The sequence below is a fragment of the Balaenoptera physalus genome, assembly GCF_965194825.1.
Source record: "Balaenoptera physalus genome assembly, chromosome: 5".
NCBI classification, from domain to species: domain Eukaryota; kingdom Metazoa; phylum Chordata; class Mammalia; order Artiodactyla; family Balaenopteridae; genus Balaenoptera; species Balaenoptera physalus.
Window position 1 is genome coordinate 116,300,475 of NC_138884.1, and position 21,318 is coordinate 116,321,792.

The 21,318-nt window shown below is 38.0% G+C and overlaps 1 long non-coding RNA gene across 2 annotated transcripts in view; it reads left to right on the plus strand.

Annotated features, from left to right (window-relative positions):
* Nucleotides 1–21,318, plus strand: part of LOC309661378 — a 52,517-nt gene that overhangs the window by 25,158 nt on the left and 6,041 nt on the right. The gene's annotated exons all lie outside the window — the stretch shown is intronic.

The window sequence follows — 21,318 nt, forward strand, 5'->3', positions numbered from 1 at the left end:
CATGAGAAAGCTAACTGTGGAGGATGGAGGGTTCATGCTATTCATCTTTTGAATCTGATGACAGTATTAGTGGGCTTTCCCAGGTCAGATAAATTTAGATTAACCCAAGGTTTTACCAGAATGGTACAAGACTTGATATACAGTAAAGGGAACAATTTAACAAGCCATGTTCTTTTTCTTGTTGATAAGAGAGAAACAGTAGAGTATGAAGCTATGTGAAAGAATACAAGAAGTAAGTGGTCAGAAGCTGAAATAATTTCATTTGATAAAATGATCTGGGAATGGGCATGTCTTTCTATAATATGTGTATGCACTTAACACAGTGCTGGTACTTACTAGGTTCTCAATAAATGTTAATAAGATATAATAATAAATTATGCCTGAAAAAAAAAAAAAAGAATAACCACAGATGGATTCAATACCAGGGATCTCCTTCTTGGGTCTTGAAATCTAATGAACAACTATGTAAGAGAGAACCCCAAGGGAGAGATAACTAGATCAGCATATGGACACTTGGTCCTCCTTTAATTTAATCTGGAGAAATAAGAGGTACGTAACTATGCACAGCCATCGCTTCTTCATGCCTTTCTTTACCATATAAGTTATCTGCAATGGGCATGCATTGATTTTTTTAAACTAACATTACTAGCTTAAAACGATTAATATGACAAATTATACTAATTAGATATTAACTTATATGTCAGTTTAGTAATTAAAGAATCTACTATTGGTTTAAAGAAAATAAATACATTAATATATTCAGTCCACGAAGATGTCATATAGAAAATTTTACTTCAGTGTGCTATGAGATGAGATGCTACTAGAATGTACAGAAGAAAGGCAAGCAAAAGCACCTCAAAATAAATATTGCTTGAGGACATACTGACCCTGATAACGTTACACATCCCTGCAACTCCTGCAGCAAAGGTTTAGGCAAGGAGAATATAAATAGTTTCTGTTTATTAAATGACTGGTCCTGTTTAGAGTATTTCTGAAGATTTCTTCCTGAGAACATTTATAACAATAACAATTAACAAGCAACACCACCTCCTTCCTCTTTCCTTGGGTCACTTTGGAGATACAGCTCATTTATATTTGTGTCAAAGAGAGATTCTCTGTTTTTAATTAAGAAAAAAATGTTCAACTTTTATATCCTTTTTCTAAGTTGGTCATGTCAGAATCCAGGTGAAACCAAATGGGTTTTAAATTTCTCTTTACTTTTGTTCCCTGTAGAGAAGCGATATTTTACTCAAAAAATATATTGCCAAAGACACTGTTTACTCTTATGTGAAATAATCAATGGGAAATTTAAACATATACATATGCACAGAGTTTACACTTAAACTATGTTTCAAATAGTACATTCAATTTTACTTTGACTTCCTTAAAGCCATCTAATGATTTATCTTAACCTCTTTTATGCAGAAGAGATTCTAGTAACAAAACATATAAATTACTCCAGAGAAGGAAAACATAATGTTACTATGATTAAACAAAAATCTTGTATCTGGAACGAAGCATGATTAAAATTTACCAGTTTCTTTAATTGTGTTTGGCTAAAACTTTCTGTTTATACACTAACACACGGGGAGGAAACAGGAGAGAAACAGCCTAACCTTTATCCTTACAATGCATATTTGTTAAGGCCTGTGGTAAACTGCTAGTCAGTAGCTGAATCCCAGTGGCTAAATAAATATATAAATACAACAAAAAACGAAACACTTCTAGAAAGCTAGACTAAAACCAGAATTGCCTGAAGGATTCTTATTTCTTTTTCGCTTTTAAACTCTTCTACCTCATCTACCATCCACTCCCATCATGGTGGTGGAAAACAATAGAGCTGCAATTTGAAGTCAAAAATTAAAGTATTACAACAGATTTGAGAGCCAAGCATTGAAGCGAGTCAGACAACTTTCTGTGATGGAAACCCACAAGAAAAATTAAACTTCCTATAATTGTATAAATTACAGCAGAAATACTTGTAATTACCCAGGTAAATGATGACAAAAAAATTTGCCCTTCAGGGGTTGGATTACATTTGAAGGGAAGCTGCCCTTGTTTTCTATGCTCAAGAAGGAATGCATGTTGACACACAGGAGAATAATAGCTAATGCATTTTGGATAGCACTGAGGAAAAGGATTTTAAGGAAACCTGATAAACAGGACATGGCTGTTTTCTATAAGGAGATTCAACAAGCCCAACAAAACAAGAAGCCACATGTGACAGCCAAAACTGTCCTCCACCCCCAATACACACACACACACACACACACGCACACAAGCTCACCACCCTCTTCAACTAGCTCCTCAAACACAACGTTAGCAGGCAGATAGTAATCTAGAATGAACCAGATCTGGTGTTTTTCTTTTTGGATCTGGCTGCGGCTGTAAATCAAGCCTGACTCCTGTGAGACAGGAGAGAGTTCTATGGGCTCTGGAAGCCACAGAAGGCCTGCCTTTAGATACCTGGCAGAGCCTCCAAATGTTAATCCCATCTCTCTCTCTCTTTCTCTCTCTCTCTCTCACACACACACACACACACACACAACACACACACACACAACACACACACACAAAGAACATCAATTCAGTCCTGCTAAATTAGACATAGAAGGTGATGGATATGGCCTGCATTATTCCTGTAACCAATCATCTAAAATAAACAGGTTCATTTATTCATTTAGTGTTGCAATTAAACGATATTTGAAGGCAGACAAGCTTAAAGTATAAGGTAGAACATGTCATGTCAAGCCACTTAGGGAATCCTATAACTGATGTTATTTTCACCCTGAATGTACAGTTCATATTCATTGTTCCAGGTGGGAGGTTCATCAGTGTCCCCCTAGAACATTATGAAATCCTAACACGAGCCTCTTCCATCCGTAATTGTAAGCAAGGTCTTTCTCCTTTGCCTTTCACCATGCATGCACTCCAGAGAGCAGTTTCTCTGTAACACATCATTCATAAGAAGGCTTTCCCACCACCCTTCCCATAAAGTCAGCATTGAATCTTTTGCAGTGTTTTGACACTTACCTAACTGAATACGAAGTGATCTGAAATTTCTTGCTCTGTTTGTTATATAGTTCTAATGGGCCAACACACTTCATAAACAATCCAGTGCTCTTCAGAACAGAAGCAGCTTATTTAGCCTCGCTCAAAGTACCATGGTATCTTTTTAGTGGGAAGTCTCATCAAATGGAGCTATTCTCTGGGTAGACCCATTAAAACCAGACATAAGATAAAGAACACACGTAAATGTACTTTCATAGACCGAGTATTCTTAATTGCCTAGATTCCATTCTGCAAGTCAGTTGAATACTTTCTGAAACTACATATGCCAGGAAAACAATGCTGTACCTAAAAGAATGCAGTATTAGGGCTTCCCTGGCGGCGCAGCGGTTAAGAATCCGCCTACCAATGCAGGAGACATGGATTCGAGCCCTGGTCGGGGAAGATTCCCACATGCTGTGGAGCAACTAAGCCCGTGCACCACAACTACTGAGCCTGTGCTCTAGAGCCCATGAGCCACAACTACTGAAGCCCGCGCGCCTAGAGCCCATGCTCCACTACAAGAGAAGCCACCTCAATGAGAAGCCTTCGTACCGCAACAAAGAGTAGCCCCCGCTCACCGCAACTAGAGAAAGCCCACGCACAGCAGCGAAGACCCAACACAGCCATAAATAAATAAATAAACAAATAAATAAATAAATAAGAAAGTACACTGAGTCGAAAGAGGGAAGACCCAACCACTATTTCTAACTCCGCAGCTATGAGACACTCGATGTTCAGTTTTCTTTTTTGTCAAACATTTTAATTCTAGGGGTTGAAACAGTTCCTAAAAATGTCTACCCAAAGAGGAAATGCAGGGTATCTAGGAAGGGAGGAAGGCCAAAGGGAGGAAGGAACAATCATCTTGCATCCTGCTCCATGACACCAAAGGAACACCCTGAGATCTTATCCTCCGTGTGGACCTCTAACAACCCAACTATAGCCGTCATTACAGTTGACTCTTGAACAATGAGGATTTGAATTATGCAGGTCCACTTATATGCAGACATTTTTCAAAAATACTGCATTACTACACAGTCCATGGTTGGTTGAATCCGAGGATACAGACCATGGATATGGAGGGTCAACTGTAAGTTATATGTAGATTAACCACCGCATTGTTCAAGGGTCACCTGTATTTACAGAACACATCTGTGTTGAAAATTTAAAATTGTCCACTGAAAACTGAAGTAATCTGCACACCACAGACACAAAAGGTTAAAAATTATAACAGTAAAGAAAAATCCGGGAAGAGAAATGGGAACATATTGTATATGTATAACTGATTCACTTTGTTATAAAGCAGAAGCTAACACACCATTGTAAGGCAATTATACTTCAATAAAGATGTTAAAAAAAAAAAAAAAAAAAAGAAAAATCCTAATGTAAGGAATAAAGTTATCATACCTACAACTTAGTTATACAGAGTGCAGAGGTTTTGATGTAACCTACAGAATTCATCTAGAGCTAAAACCCTTATAGGTAGACCCTTGTATGGTTGCTCCAGAAATGTATATTCAGGACCCATTCTGAATCAGCTAGACCCCAACTACTAAAGTCCCTAATTTCTAGTGGATATAGCAGAACAACATTCCATGAAATGGTAGCATAACCTATGTGACAATGATGATACAAGAAGCCTGATAAAATGCTTTTAGATAGCCTTTTAGATCAGTTAAAAATCACCAGATTTTTAATTACAATGTCACCAGTACTTATATATCTGTTTATCTGTCATTGCCTCAAGGCTTGGTTCTCGTTGATTAAATCTGTCTTAGTAAGAGTTATATAATTTTGCTTCTAGATATGAGACGGCCATAGGGACTCTACTTCCTGGTTAACCGGTCTTAATGAATCACCACATTTTCATATTTTCCCACAGGAAAGGAACATGGTATGACAGAAGCAAGTTAAGGCATAATGATCTCCTTCTCTTTCCTGAACAAGTCTGAATCTTCCCTTTGTATATCCTTTGTGTATCCTTTCATTTGTAATAAGGAAAGCACTAAGAATTTTAGCTTTTAAAAAATCATGCCAATACTGATCCCGTTTCTTACAAAGGTCTAGAATTTATTACAAACTCATTAAAATCAACAACAGAAAAGGAAACAAACCTCCAAAAGATCAACAATTTACATAATCACTAAAAATTAGGACCAAATGATACAGAAAAAAGATAGACACCACCTCACCACCAAATCTGTAAGTCCCATACCATACAAATACCAAGTACACGCATATTCACTGGGTAGGAAAACAGCTGGTTAAACTCTCAATTTTCTTAAATTTCCTTTGTAACACTTTCCTTAAAAGGAATCTTTTTCCAAAATATTATAAATCGTGATATTTTAGACCTCCTAGTATCTGCCATATAAGGTCAAAGATTATTGGTATTTTAATAGTAAGTTAAATCCACTTTAAGAGAGAGTTAATTAAATGAACACTTTAAGCATAGCATGGTGTCACATAGTCAGGCAAATTCTGTGTATACAGATGGCATTCCAAAAACATCCCATTGTTATTTTCATGTCACATTTAGACATGAGGCACTGAGTATGTATGTGTTGAATTCGCAAATTCTCTTAAAGGCAGTCAAGTGCACGGGTTGGAGGGAAAACAGTGTGCCAGTCACTTCGGACTGCCAGGTTGCAGGGGACACTTGCATCTCTCTCCCTCAAATCTTCAGGTAATACTGAAGCCACATAGGCTGCTCCAGGATAAACCTGGCTTGTGGTGGATGCATAACAGGTCCATCTTTTCTTATATTTTCCTGGTCATTTTGCTAAATAGGTTGCAAAAGTCTCCCTCTGGAAGACCTATGTGGCAAGTAGTTTTTCTAGGACATAAAGCTAGAATACCAAGAAAATTTTCATAATCACAATGCAACCTAAAATCTTAGAAGTATTCCAGTGGTTTATGACAATCAAGCACCCAATCCATTGACTGAAGACTCATATTAAATACTACATCTTTGTTGATAAAGCCTAAACTCCTAAACCTGCCTGAAAGGCCCCCAAGATTTTGCCACTAGCTTGATTTTCCTCCACCTGCCAGTGGCCAATCTGCCCTGTTTCTGCTCTCAGAACTCCAGTCCGTATGTGCTCATTTCCAGGGGGAGAATTATGATCATTTTAAGATAATATTCATAATGTTGTTCCCACCCTCCTTTGCAACTAGGAGTGACCATATTTCTTGATAAAATGGACAGACTTGTCTAGAACCTCTTCTTCCCTCTTCTTCCTGCATGGATAGGATGCCTGGTGTTGTGGTAGCAATATTAAAAACCATGGGGCCTCAAGCAGAAGAGGAAAAACCCAGTAAATGAAGGAAGACAGAATGGAAAGCTAGAGTGAGCCTATATTCTTGATAGCATTGTGAGCAATATCAAAAATGTCAGTAACCACCTACCTATGTTCTTGCTTCTTGCTATATGAGAAAAAAATGAAACCTTATTTATGTAAGCCACTGTTACTTATATTTTCTGTTACTTGCAGCCAAAAGCAGCCTATCTGGTCACTTCTGCTTCATGCAGTGCAATCCCACTGGATAATTTATCATTGCCCCAAACATCACATGCTCTTACCTTCATACCTTTTCTCCACTTAGCTTTGCATATGGCAAGTGTTTAATAAATACTATAAAATGAATGATGTAAGCTGAAGTTTGATGAAGTTTTAAGTTTAAATAAATTAAACTTATTCACTGACTGACTACGATATGTAAGGCATGGTGCTACAGCTAATTTAAAGTTTGAGCTTTCATTTAATCAGAATCATTCTATCCATTCCAAATGACAACTTCTTGTGTTTTGCTTTCAGAAAGAAACAGAAGGCCTCAATATGAGTGTGATATACAGAGTGGTTTTCTAGAGGACAGGGACCAGTTCTCCTGCTGTGTCTTATAGAAAGTCTAGCTCACTGCTGGTACTCAATGAATATTAAATTATAATAATAATGCTATGGATATCATTCAGGTTCTCTGACACGGTTACAACTTTCTACTCTGTTTTTGGTGTGAGATCCTGTAATAAAAATGTTTTATAAAAGTGAATGCACGTTATATACAGTCTGTCAATCAGCTTAACCGGGTCATATTAGGAATGTGTTGGGCTCAAATAAAGATGTGTTTTCAAAGTCTATGTTGGTATGATTCAACTGCAGGAGTGTTGGGTTCCTAACTTATCATAATAAATTACTCTTCAAAAACATTTATTGTCAGACTGCAGTGATTCTTGGTTCTAGGAAAAATAAATCATTCCTTCCTACAGGAAAACCAAAGTAGGGCAAAAAAGATTTTTCAAATAAAAAAGTAAGCTCAAGTCCTACTGCTAGTTAAAAGCATTCCTGGGAGATTTTGTTTTAATCATTTTTGAGACTATTCCATTTAAAAGAAGCATATACTTATTCAAGAAAAAGTTCAAACTCATTCATGTAACTCTCACTTTAAAGGATATAGTCAAAAGTCCTGAGGTGTTCCAGATGGCATTTGTCATATCTCAAAACTTCCAAAGAAGTCTTTTGGCTTCATGGAAGTTTGCTTAGATTTGCCTTAGCTTATCAACCTAAGGAATCATTGGAGCACAATGATTCCCCACTGTCTTTTTACTTGTTTGTTCATCCATTCTATTTCTGAAACTATGCCCAGCACTTTCTCTTTGCTTGCTTAACTCTGTTTTCATCATCAGCCCTTCAGCTGAGGACAAGAGAAAACCCTTGAAAAACTCTTTTTAAAAAGTGTGGGAACATTCTTTAGGATAAAATAGTCTTCATTTAAAAGCACCTTTATTTTACTTTTGGGACTTTACCCCAGAGAGATGAAATCCTAGGTTTTAGGATACACAAAACCCTGTATACTAATGTTCCTAACAGCTTTATGTCTAATAGCCAAAACTGGAAACAACCCAGATGTCCCTCAACAGGTGAATGGTTAAGCAAACCACAATACATCCATACCATGAAATACTACTCAAAAACACAAAACAATATTGATATACTCAACAACCTAAATCAATCTCCAGTGAAAAAAGCCAATTCCTAAAGGTTACAAGTTGTATGATTCCATTCATACAACGTTCTTATAATGACAAAATTATAGAAATGGAGAACAGACTAGTGGTTGCCATGGTTTAGGATGGGGAAAGGGAAGAGAAGTGGGTGTGGCTATAAATGGGCAGCAGGAGGAATCCTCGTGGTGATAAAAATCTTCTGGTATTTGACTATATGAATAGTAATATCTGGGTTGTGATATTGTACTATAGTTTTGCAAGATTTCCGATTGGGGGAAATTGGGTAAAGGAATATCCATATATTATTTCTTGCACTGCAAATGAATCTACAATTATCTCAAAATACAAGTTTAATTTTTGCTCAGAATCTATCCCATCTCCTTATCACAACTCCCTGATCTTTCTTGGCACCACTTGTCCCTACGTTCAGTCCATGTGGTTCAGATGGTCTAATTTATGGGTAGACATGAAATTCAGACCTGATCCATCAGCCTAGTCCATCTCTTTAATCCTAGTGATGGGTTCCAGAATGGTCATGTGATTCAAGTTGGTGCAGTGATACTCGACTGAACTGTGTGGGAAGAAAAGCTCTCTTTACTGAAGCTGCTTAGTTCTGTAAGATGAAAAACTTGAACGAAGAGGGCCCACCACATTAAGCCAATCAGAGATTGGAGCCGGTGCAGAGGAACAAAGTTTGTGGCCCTAAATCCAACCATGCCTAAAGCTAGTATACCCTCTGGGCTTTCCAATTATGTGAACCAATTAATACCCTTTTTTGCTTAGGTGGTTTCTTTTTTTCAGTTTAATTTTAAAAGACCTTTGGTGAAGATTAGAATCACATTCAGTATATAACACAAATATTTCTATAAGCAATGCAGTAAAGTTTGAAATACACCATAACAAAAACATTTTATTATTCCACTGGTGAGAAATCTGGTTTTTTTTTTACTTTTATCTAAGTTTAACATCAATTCTCCTCCTCTTTTGATCTTGGTCTCTCACTAATTTTAATGCACAACCAAAGTGTTTCTTGTGTAAGCTGTGTTTTTGCATTCTGCCTATTTTTCTGTTGGGGTTTACATTCTTATTAATTTGTAAGAGATTTCTGTATATAAAGGATAGAAGACTTCTGGCTATCATATATGTGGAAAATTCTTTTTCCTACTGGCCACTGATCTTTCAATCTCACGTGTAGTATTTATTCCATTTATAACATTTAACTTTTTATACTTAAATTTACCAATCTGCTTTTTTATTGTTTCTGGCTTTCACATCATACCTAGAAAATCATACTTTTTCACCCCAATATTTTCTTTAAAATCTGCCTATATTGTCTTCTGCTACTTTTACTTTTATACTTTTTAACAAGTATAACTATGTAAAGAGCACAGTAGAAATGACATTTTTCCCCAACTGGTTACATACTGGACAAACATTTTATTCACGAATGCATATTTTCCTTACTGATTCAAGATTCTAACTTTCTCAAATGCTAAATCCCTATACATACTTGGGGCTGAGGATGGACAATTTGTTTCTTAACCATCTATTTCTCACATTGTTTTAACTTCAGCTATTTTATGACACAATTTAACATCTGTTTAGGCAATATTCCTTCTTAGTATTTTTGTTTTTCAGAATTCTTTCATCTATACTTGCATGTTTATTCTTCAAAGTGCATTTAGAATCATTTTGCCAAGTTCCTCACCAACCTCCCCACAATAAATAGGGATTTTAATTGATAATACACTGTGTACAAAATAAATTTAAACCAAATTGACCTCTTTATAAAAATTGTCTACTTTTTCTAAGGTATGTCTCTCTATTCAAATCTTTTGTCATGTTCTCAAACCTTTTTGTTATGCTATTATGTAGAACGTTATAATCTCATTCATTCAGTTCCTTAATATTTCTTGTTAAGACTATTCTAGATATTAGATGCATTTATTTGTAAATGGAAATGGAATATTTTCCCTTTATGTTTTCCTTATAAGAATGTGCAATATTAGAAAGCTACTGATTTTATTTATTTTGTAACCATCTACCATAACGAATATCCTTATTTTCTTAAAACTTTCATAAGTCTGCAAGATATATAATTTCTTTAATATTTTCAAAGAAGAGCAGTTAGTTTAAAATAGTTTAGGAAATAATTGGGTGACTAGTATAATTTAAAATTTTAAAAGTGTCTGCTGGTTTAAAATACACACACACACACAAAAAAAAAAACCTTACACATATATATACATACAAATCCTCTGGATTGGGACATGTTTTCTTCTGGAATACTAGCAAAAGCAAGGAATTCAGTAGCTTTATAAAGCACTCACAGTGTTTTCAGAGCTCTTCCTCTGTTCCACCATTTCGTTTCTCCAATAAGAGCATGCACATCCCTTAGCACAATTCCTCTAAGAAACCATTCTTTTTCAGTGATTCTCAAAAATCAAATATTGCAATTTAAAAATCAGAAAAGGAAAACATCTCATCTGATGCTTCTGTTACATTTTCTTGTACCGGGTTCACAATGTATGATTAACAATGCACATAAACTTGACTCTGTGATTTTGTGTTTAGATAATGATTGAAATCCATTAAACTATCCCTTTATGGTTGATGATCTGTCAGTTGAACATCCAGCAGTTTCTTTTTATAGAAATATGATTTGATCTGCAATGTCCTGGAACATGTTTTTCCAGCTATCTGGCTTCAAGCTTATGCTAATTACCAAGCATTATCTCACAACTTCTGTGGCACACATGAACATTAAAATCGCCTCTCCCTAGAAGCTTTCTTTGAAGATGAACCAGTGGAATTTCTATAGCATTCACTGCAGGTACTACTCAAGTGATAGTACTACAACAAAGGGTTTCTTTTTTTTTTTTTTTTATGCAACAGGTTCTTATTAGTCATCTACTTTATACACATCAGTGTATACATGTCAATCCCAATCGCCCAATTCATCACACCACCACCACCACCCCCCTGTCGCTTTCCCCCCTTGGTGTCCATGCATTTGTTCTCTACATCTGTGTCTCAATTTCTGCCCTGCAAAACCGGTTCATCTGTACCATTTTTCTAGGTTCCACATATATGTGTTAATATACGATATTTGTTTTTATCTTTCTGACTTACTTCACTCTGTATGACAGTCTCTACATCCATCCATGTCTCTACAAATGACCCAAATTCGTTCCTTTTTATGGCTGAGTAATATTCCATTGTATATATGTACCACATCTTCTTTATCCATTCGTCTGTCGATGGGCATTTAGGTTGCTTCCATGACCTGGCTATTGTAAATAGTGCTGCAATGAATATTGGGGTGCATGTGTCTTTTTGAATTATGGTTTTCTCTGAGTATATGCCCAGTAGTGGGATTCCTGGATCATACGGTAATTCTATTTTTAGTTTTTTAAGGAACCTCCATAGTGCTCTCCATAGTGGCTGTAAAGGGTTTCTTTTTAAAACTAAGTTTCATTTTTCATATGTCTTAGAGAGTCAATAGATTTTTATTAGAATGTTATATTTTCTCAGAGAAACACCCTGAGTTATAGTAGAGCTTTGCTGAAAAATACAGAAGATTCATTTGTCCTTTTCTAACAGCTCTTTTAACCAATTATTTAATAACATTAGTTAACTTCTATTTTTTTCTCACTGATTCTGCTAATGAGACATAGTTTGTATCTGAATCCCAGAAGTGTAGATCAAACTCCTTCATGTGTACATGAAACGATATTAGTAATAACAACCATTTACTGAGTGATTATTATGTGTCAGGTACTAAGCTAAGTGTTCTACGTGTGTAATTTCGTTTAATTATCATGACAACCCATGAGGTTGATGCTATTATTATCCTCATTTTAATGATGAGAAAACTAAGGCTTAGAGGAGTAAAGTCAGATAGAATGCAAAGCCCAAACTCTCATCCATTCACATAAACAATGAAGAATCTAAGATTTGAGTACCCAATAGCAGCATGAGTAAATTGTCTACCTACCTAGTGAACTCCACTAGAAATCAGGAGATGCCCTTGGGACAGCTATTGTGACTAGAAACAGAAGCTAAGGATAGTGAGAATGAGCTCTCTCTGAAAGTATTCAAAAATATTATCTCACTGAAACCCCACGACTGTCCTGTTAAATCATTATTGTTCCCATTTACAGGTGGGAATGACAAAAAGTCACATAGCTAGGAAGTAGCAGAGATAGATCCATAACCAAATCTTGTAGATCCAAGTCTGACACTCCCATCACGTAACTCAGGTTCATAGACATGGTGACAGAGATGGCAAAACCTGTCCTTCCTGGTGTCACACCCATGGCATCCTCAAGTTCACATCACCCTCGGTGTAGACACTGTGGCTGTCTCAAACGTGAGTCAACCACAGTAACTGCTGGTCTCTACCTTTAGGTAAAAGAAAACATCTCTTATTAGCTTATTTCCTTTTATAGCCTGTTTTTCTTCTTCCTGGATATCAACAAAATGCCAATCAAAGCAGTTAAAATTCTGTAAATAATTCTTAATCCATTTGATGTTCTATATAGTTTGACCTACATTTTATAAAATTAATTAGCTGCTTGAAATTCATGTACATATAAAAGTTGTTTCATCTTAGTTATTCTGTACAATCCCAACATGCCACTCATCACAGACCATTTTTACAACTCTCCAACTGCTTTGCAAGCTCTCCTACATGCTCTACAAGACCTTATTGTTCTGGGCCCTGTCTACTTATGGCAGAGGGAGCCTTGCTCCCCTCCATGCCTCAGCCTCCCAGGCAGTTAGCCTGGGGACCTGAGACCAGCTTGGCCTGTTGGACTTCATGTATACTAAATCATTAAACCTCACAATTAAGTAGTCTGTTTTCTTAGATTCTGTATGTGTCTGTTTGGCATCCATTGATCATATGATTATAATAACTATATTTTCTTAATTTCTGTGTTTTTCATGCTCTGGCATTTGGGGGCTTCAATGACCCAGGGAGTGATACCCATCCCAGACCTGGAGACAGATGGCCCTCCCAGGGCTAGCCAATTCTTAAAGACCATAGAAGTCTCAGCCAGGAGCATATCTCTCATATACAAATCATCCAATCCCGAGTCCCCAGACACCTCTTTATATCTAACCCTCGCACACCAACCCAATATTTTCCCTGTGCTAAATCACCTCAGGGCCTGGTACCAGGCAACAAGAAACTACTCCTTTAGCCTGAAGCCCACAGGAATTATTCAAACTTGCCATTCTGTTTGCCCTGCCCTACTTTTCCCCAGGAAATCCCAATAAAAGTTCTGGCCCATACTCTCCCCTCTCTACTGTCTTCTGCCACCTGAACAAGACCTGGAACTTCCCCCATGGCCCTGAATGGTATTCAGTGACCCCCTCTCTGGAACCTGTGGGCATAATCAACTTCTTCCTTCCAAGCCTCCCTACTTTGGCTGTACCAGCTTTACCACACCACATCCAACATGGACATTCTTGGAACACCAGATACCATTTCTAACCTCATTTTAAAGAGGATGAAACTGAGGCACAGAGTATTGAAACAATTTCCTAAGATAAAGTGAAAAGCCAAGATTCTAAGCCAGGTAGGCGGGCTCCAGATGGCAATAAACCAGGGCTTTGTCATCTTCTTTGCTCCCCTCTCCCCCTCCACTGTCCCTGGAATAGCACCTGGCTTCATGGTTTTTCTTTGCATTCAGTTGATGTGATACGAGGCCACTTGTGTATTTTACAGTGGTCTCAAAAAGCAATTGCCATAGATGTAGTACTTGAACCTGCAGCCTGCTCTATCACAAATCCTAGTTTTATTTTAAATTTTACTCAGTTTTATTCATTTTTAGTCTTTAGATTTCTAGATATTCTTTTACCAAGTATTCTTTTCCAGTTCTGACGCAAAACTAGTCTCATTGTTTCTGATATGTATATGTGTGTGTGTGTGTGTGTGTATATATACACACACACACAGACACACATACAGGGGAAGGATGACAGAGTCCAGGAGACTGTCCATGAGGCATATTCACAAAGACAGGTACACTGGCATCTGGGAGGATGAAAGCTGCTCTTTTTTCTAGGCTACACCATATTTAAGTCACCTCTACATCAAGACATCAGTATTTCCACCAAAGCTCCCAGGATTTCTGTTACCCTCAAGTAAGCTAATCTAGCATGATGTGATATAAAACCAGATGTTATAGTAGCAAGCTTTGGTAAAGAAGTCAGGGCTGGGCTTCCCTGGTGGCGCAGTGGTTGAGAATCTGCCTGCCAATGGAAGGGACATGGGTTCAAGCCCTGGCCTGGGAAGATCCCACATGCCACAGAGCAACTAAGCCGGTGTACCACTAGTACTGAGCCTGTGCTCTAGAGCCCGCGAGCCACAACTACTGAGCCTGTGCGCCACAACTACTGAGCCTGCGTGCCACAACTACTGAGCCTGTGCTCTAGAGCCTGCATGCCACAAATGCTGAAGCCCATGGGCCTGGAGCCCATGCTCTGAAACAGGAGAAGCCACGGCAATGAGAGGCCCGCGCACTGCAACAAATAGTAGCCCCCGCTCGCCACAGCTAGAGAAAGTCCACGTGCAGCAACAAAGACCCGACACAGCCAAAAATAAATAAATAAATAAATAAAATTTATTAAAAAAAAAAAAAAAGTCAGGGCAAAAGTGATGAGCAATGTATTAGGTTAGCTCCCCCAGAGAAACAGACTTCAGTATGATCTAAAGACCTCTAAGTAACCAACCCCTTGACCTCCATGAATAAACCTTATATTAATTCATTCTCCCCAAGGATCCTTGGGAAAAAGACTTGAACATTTCCATGGAATTCTTAGACAACATTCATGTGTTTGCCCTAAGTCAAGACCAAGAGTGGGGGCAGGGGGGGAGTTTTCAGGCTAATTAATATACAATTGTGTACCAGTTTTGCCATGTGTAGATTCAGCTATAGTGTTAATAAGAAAAGGTATATTTCTAATAAATATTTGCCACCACAAGTAGAAAGATAATGAAGGCTGTTAGGAAAAATTGCCAGCGCCCTAGTCTCATGTTTCTGAGAAAGCGCTTCTAGGGTAAGACACCCTCCACTTTCCCCACATGCCCCTCTGTGTGTCCCAAACAACACACAGATGATTGGGAGATTAGAAGAAAGAACTGCACAAGTGTGGCTCAGCCCTTCTACCTTCACTCCTTCAAGTCTACAAAGATAGAGGGCTTTCACTATGGCAAGAGAGAGAAGTTCAGGCCCTGATGAAAAATATTTTGGGGTCCTCCAGAACAGGGGAGACTAACAAAACTCCTTATAGGGCTTTGTATTCAGACCCACACCCCAATTATTTGTATTGGCTCCCCCCACACCTCATTGCCTCTGGCCTTCACCTCCAGATCCTAAACTTCACGTACTACATACACAAGGGTCAGGACCCAAAATTTCTCCCTCTATGTCAACTACTAGAGTTCAGCAGAAGCAAAGCAGTAATTCTGAGTATGTTTTCTCTACAGTATTCTTTGGACCATCCTAAAGCTTATCCTTAGGGGAAAACAGAAACAATCAAATTTTCCACTACTAAGGGAATATCTAAGCTCCATACCCAGACTCAGCCTTAATAGTCATTTGATCCAGATGTATCTGGCTCTGCCCATTTCTCAATTAGTTCCAAACTCAGAGAACTTATGGGTTAGAAATAACAATCTTCCACCTCTTCAAACATTAAAAAGTACTGTCAAAGGTAATCTTAAAAGCTATAAAATGGATGCTGGAGGAGCCAAGATGGCAGAGTAGAAGGACGTGCTCTCACTCCCTCTTGTGAGAACATCAGAATCACAACTAGCTGCTGGACAATCATTGACAGGAAGACACTGGAACTCACCAAAAAGATACCCCACATCCAAAGACAAAGGAGAAGCCACAGTGAGATGGTAGGAGGGGCACAATCACAGAAAAATCAAATCCCATAACTGCTGGGTGGGTGACTCACAGACTGGAGAACACTTATACCACAGAAGTCCACCCACTGGAGTGAAGGTTCTGAGCCCCACGTCAGGTTCCCAACCTGGGGGTCCAGCAACGGGAGGAGGAATTCCTAGAGAATCAGACTTTGAAGGCTAGTGGGATTTGACTGCAGGACTTCAACAGGACTGGGGGAAACAGAGACTCCACTCTTGGAGGGCACACACAAAGGAGTGTGCGTATCGGGACCCAGGGGAAGGAGCAGTGACCCCAGGGGAGACTGAACCAGACCTACCTGCTAGTGTTGGAGGGTCTCCTGCAGAGGCAGGCAGTGGCTGTGGCTCACTGTGGGGAAAAGGACACTGGCAACAGAAGTTCTGGGAAGTACTCCTTGGCATGAGCCCTCCCAGAGTCCGCCACTAGCCCCACCAAAGAGCCCAGGTAAGCTGCAGTGTTGGGTTGCCTCAGGCCAAACAACCAACAGGGAGGGAAGCCAGCCCCACCCATCAGCAGTCAGGTGGATTAAAGTTTTACTGAGCTCTGCCCACCAGAGCAACAGTCAGCTCTACACACCACCAGTCGCTCCCATCAGGAAACATGCACAAGCCTCTTATATAGCCCCATCCACCAGAGGGCAGACGGCAGAAGCAAGAAGAACTACAGTCCTGCAGCCTGTGGAACAAAAACCACATTCACAGAAAGACAGACAAGATGAAAAGGTAGAGGGCTATGTACCAGATGAAGGAACAAGATAAAACCCCAGAAAAACAATTAAATGAAGTGGAGATAGGCAACCTTCCAGAAAAAGAATTCAGAATAATGATAGTGAAGATGATCCAGGACCTCGGAAAAAGAATGGAGGCAAAGATCGAGAAGATGCAAGAAATGCTGAACAAAAACCTAGAAGAATTAAAGAACAAACAAACAGAGATGACCAATACAATAACTGAAATGAAAACTACACTAGAAGGAATCAATAGCAGAATAACTGAGGCAGAAGAATGGATAAGTGACCTGGAAGACAGAATGGTGGAATTCACTGCTGAGGAACAGAATAAAGAAAAAAGAATGAAAAGAACTGAAGACAGCTTAAGAGACCTCTGGGACAACATTAAATGCAACACCGTTCACATTATAGGGGTCCCAGAAGGAGAAGAGAGAGAGAAAGGACCCCAGAGAATATGTGAAGAGATTAAAGTCGAAAACTTCCCTAACATGGGAAAGGAAATAGCCACCCAAGTCCAGGAAGCACAGAGAGTCCCATACAGGATAAACACAGGGAGAAACATGCCAAGACACATAGTAATCAAACTGGCAAAAATTAAAGACAAAGAAAAATTATTGAAAGCAGCAAGGGAAAAATAACAAATGACATACAAGGGAACTCCCATAAGGTTATCAGCTGATTTCGCAGGAGAAACTCTACATGCCAGAAGGGAGTGGCATGATATACTTAAAGTGATGAAAGGGAAGAACCTACAACCAAGATTACTCTACCCGGCAAGGATCTCTTTCAGATTTGATGGAGAAATCAAAAGCTTTACAGACAAGCAAAAGCTAAGAGAATTCAGCACCATCAAACCAGCTCTACAACAAATGCTAAAGGAACTTCTCCAATTGGAAACAAGAGAAGAAAAGGACCTACAAAAACAAACCCAAAACAATTAAGAAAATGGTCATAGGAACATACATATCAATAATTACCTTAAACATGAATGGATTAAATGCTCCAACCAAAAGACACAAGCTTGCTGAATGGATACAAAAACAAGACCCATGTATATGCTGTCTACAAGAGACACACTTCAGACCTAGGGACACATACAGACTGAAAATGAGGGGATGGAAGAAGATATTCCATGTAAATGGAAATCAAAAGAAAGCTGGAGTAGCAATACTCATATCAGATAAAATAGACTTTAAAATAAAGAATGTTACAAGAGACAAGGAAGGACACTACCTAATGATCAAGGGATCAATCCAAGAAGAAGATATAACAATTATAAATATATATGCACCCAACATAGGAGCACCTAAATACATAAGGCAACTGCTAACAGCTATAAAAGAGGAAATCAACATTAAGACAATAATAGTGGGGGACTTTAACACCTCACTTACACCAATGGACAGATCATCCAAAATGAAAATAAATAAGGAAACAGAAGTTTTAAATGACACAATAGACCAGATAGATTGAATTGATATTTATAGGACATTCCATCCAGAAACAGCAGATTATACTTTCTTCTCAAGCGTGCACAGAACATTCTCCAGGATAGATCACATCTTCGGTCACAAATCAAGCCTCAGTAAATTTAAGAAAATTGAAATCATATCAAGCATATTTTCTGACCACAACGCTATGAGATTACAAATGAATTACAGGGAAAAAAACCGTAAAAACACAAACACATGGAGGCTAAACAGTATGATACTAAATAACCAAGAGATCACTGAAGAAATCAAAGAAGAAATCAAAAAATACCTGGCAACAAATTAAAACAAAAACACGAAGATCCAAAACCTATGGGATGCAGCAAAAGCAGTTCTAAGAGGGAAGTTTATATCTATACAACCCTACCTGTAGAAACAAGAAAAATCTCAAATAAACAATCTAACCTTACACCTAAAGGAACTAGAGAAACAAGAACAAACAAAACCCAAAGTTAGTAGAAGGGAAGAAATCATAAAGATCACAGCAGAAATAAATGAAATAGAAACAAAGAAAACAATAGCAAAGATCAATAAAACTAAAAGCTGGTTCTTTGAGAAGATAAACAAACTTGATAAACCATTTGCCAGACTCATCAAGGAGAGGGAGAGGACTCAAATCAATAAAATTAGAAATGAAAAAGGAGAAGTTACAACAGACACCAAAGAAATACAAAGCATCCTAAGAGACTACTACAAGCAACTCTATTCCAATAAAATGGACAACCTGGAAGAAATGGACAAATTCTTAGAAAGGTATAACCTTCTAAGACTGAACCAGGAAGAAATAGAAAATATGAACAGACCAATCACAAGTAATGAAATTGAAACTGTGATTAAAAATCTTCCAACAAACAAAAGTCCAGGACCAGATGGCTTCACACGCGAATTCTATCAAACATTTGGAGAAGAGCTAACACCCATCCTTCTCAAACTCTTCCAAAAAATTGCAGAGGAAGGAACACTCCCAAACTCATTCTATGAGGCCACCATCACCCTGATACCAAAACCAGACAAAGATATTACAAAAAAGAAAATTACAGACCAATATCACTGATGAATATAGATGCAAAAATCCTCAAAGAAATACTAGCAAACAGAATCCAACAACACATTAAAAGGATCATACACCATGATCAAGTGGGATTTATCCCAGAGAGGCAAGGATTCTTCAATATACATAAATCAATCAATGTGATACACCATATTAACAAATTGAAGAAGAAAAACCATATGATCATCTCAATAGATGCAGAAAATGCTTTTGACAAAATTCAACACTCATTTATGATAAAAACTCTCCAGAAAGTGGGCATAGAGGGAAAATACCTCACCATAATAAAGGCCATATACAACAAACCCCCAGCAAACATCATTCTCAATGGTGAAAAACTGAAAGCATTTCCTCTAAGATCAGGAATAAAACAAGATTGTCCACTCTCACCACTATTATTCAACATAGTTTTGGAAGTCCTAGCCTCGGCAATCAGAGAAGAAAAAGAAATAAAAGGAATACAAATTGGAAAAGAAGAAGTAAAACTGTCACTGTTTGCAGATGACATGATACTATACATAGAGAATCCTAAAGATGCCACCAGAAAACTACTAGAGCTAATCAATGAATTTGGTAAAGTTTCAGGATACAAAATTAATGCACAGAAATCTCTTGCATTCCAATACACTAATGATGAAAAATCTGAAAGAGAAATCAAGGAAACACTCCCATTTACCATTGCAACAAAAAGAATAAAATACCAAGGAAAAACCTACCCAAGGAGACAAAAGACCTGTATGCAGAAAACTATAAGACACTGATGAAAGAAATTAAAGATGATACCAACAGATGGAGAGATATACCATGTTCTTGGATTGGAAAAATCAATATTGTGAAAATGATTATACTACCCAAAGCAATCTACAGATTCAATGCAATCTGTAACAAATTACCAATGGCTTTTTTTACGGATCTAGAACCAAAAATCTTAAAATTTGTATGGAGACACAAAAGACCCCGAATAGCCAAAGCAGTCTTGAGGGAAGAAACTGGAGCTGGAGGAATCAGACTCCCTGACTTCAGACTATACTACAAAGCTACAGTAATCAAGACAATATGGTACTGGCACAAAAAGAGAAACATAGATCAATGGAACAAGATAGAAAGCCCAGAGATAAACCCACGCACCTATGGTCAAGTAATCTATAACAAAGGAGGCAAGGATATACAATGGAGAAAAGACAGTCTCTTCAATAAGTGGTGTTGGGAAACCCGGACATCTACATGTAAAAGAATGAAATTAGAACACTCCCTAACACTATACACAAAAATAAACTCAAAATGGATTAGAGAACTAAATGTAAGACTAGACACTATAAAACTCTTAAAGGAAAATATAGGAAGAACACTCTTTGACATAAATCACAGCAAGATCTTTTTGGATTCACCTCCTAGAGTAATGGAAATAAAAACAAAAATAAATAAATGGGGCCTAATGAAACTTAAAAGCTTTTGCACAGCAAAGGAAACTATAAACAAGATGAAAAGACAGCCCTCAGAATGGAGAAAATATTTGCAAACGAATCTATGGACAAAGGATTAATCTCCAAATATATAAAAAGCTCATGCAGCTCAATATAAAAAAAGAAGCAACCCAATCCAAAAATGGGCAGAAGACCTAAATAAGCATTTCTCCAAAGAAGACATACAGATGGCCAAGAAGCACATGAAAAGCTGCTCAACATCACTAATTATTAGAGAAATGCAAATCAAAACTACAATGAGTTATCACCTAACACCAGTTAGAATGGGCATCATCAGAAAATCTACAAAAAACAAATGCTGGAGAGGGTGTGGAGAAAAGGGAACCCTCTTGCACTGTTGGTGGGAATGTAAACTGATACAGCCACTATGGAGTACAGTACGGAGGTTCCTTAAAAAACTAAAAATAGAATTACCGTATGATCCAGCAATCCCTCTACTGGGCATATACCCAGAGAAAACCATAATTCAAAAAAACACGTGTGGGCTTCCCTGGTGGCGCAGTGGTTGAGAATCTGCCTGCCAATGCAGGGGACACGGGTTCGAGCCCTGGTCTGGGAAGATCCCAC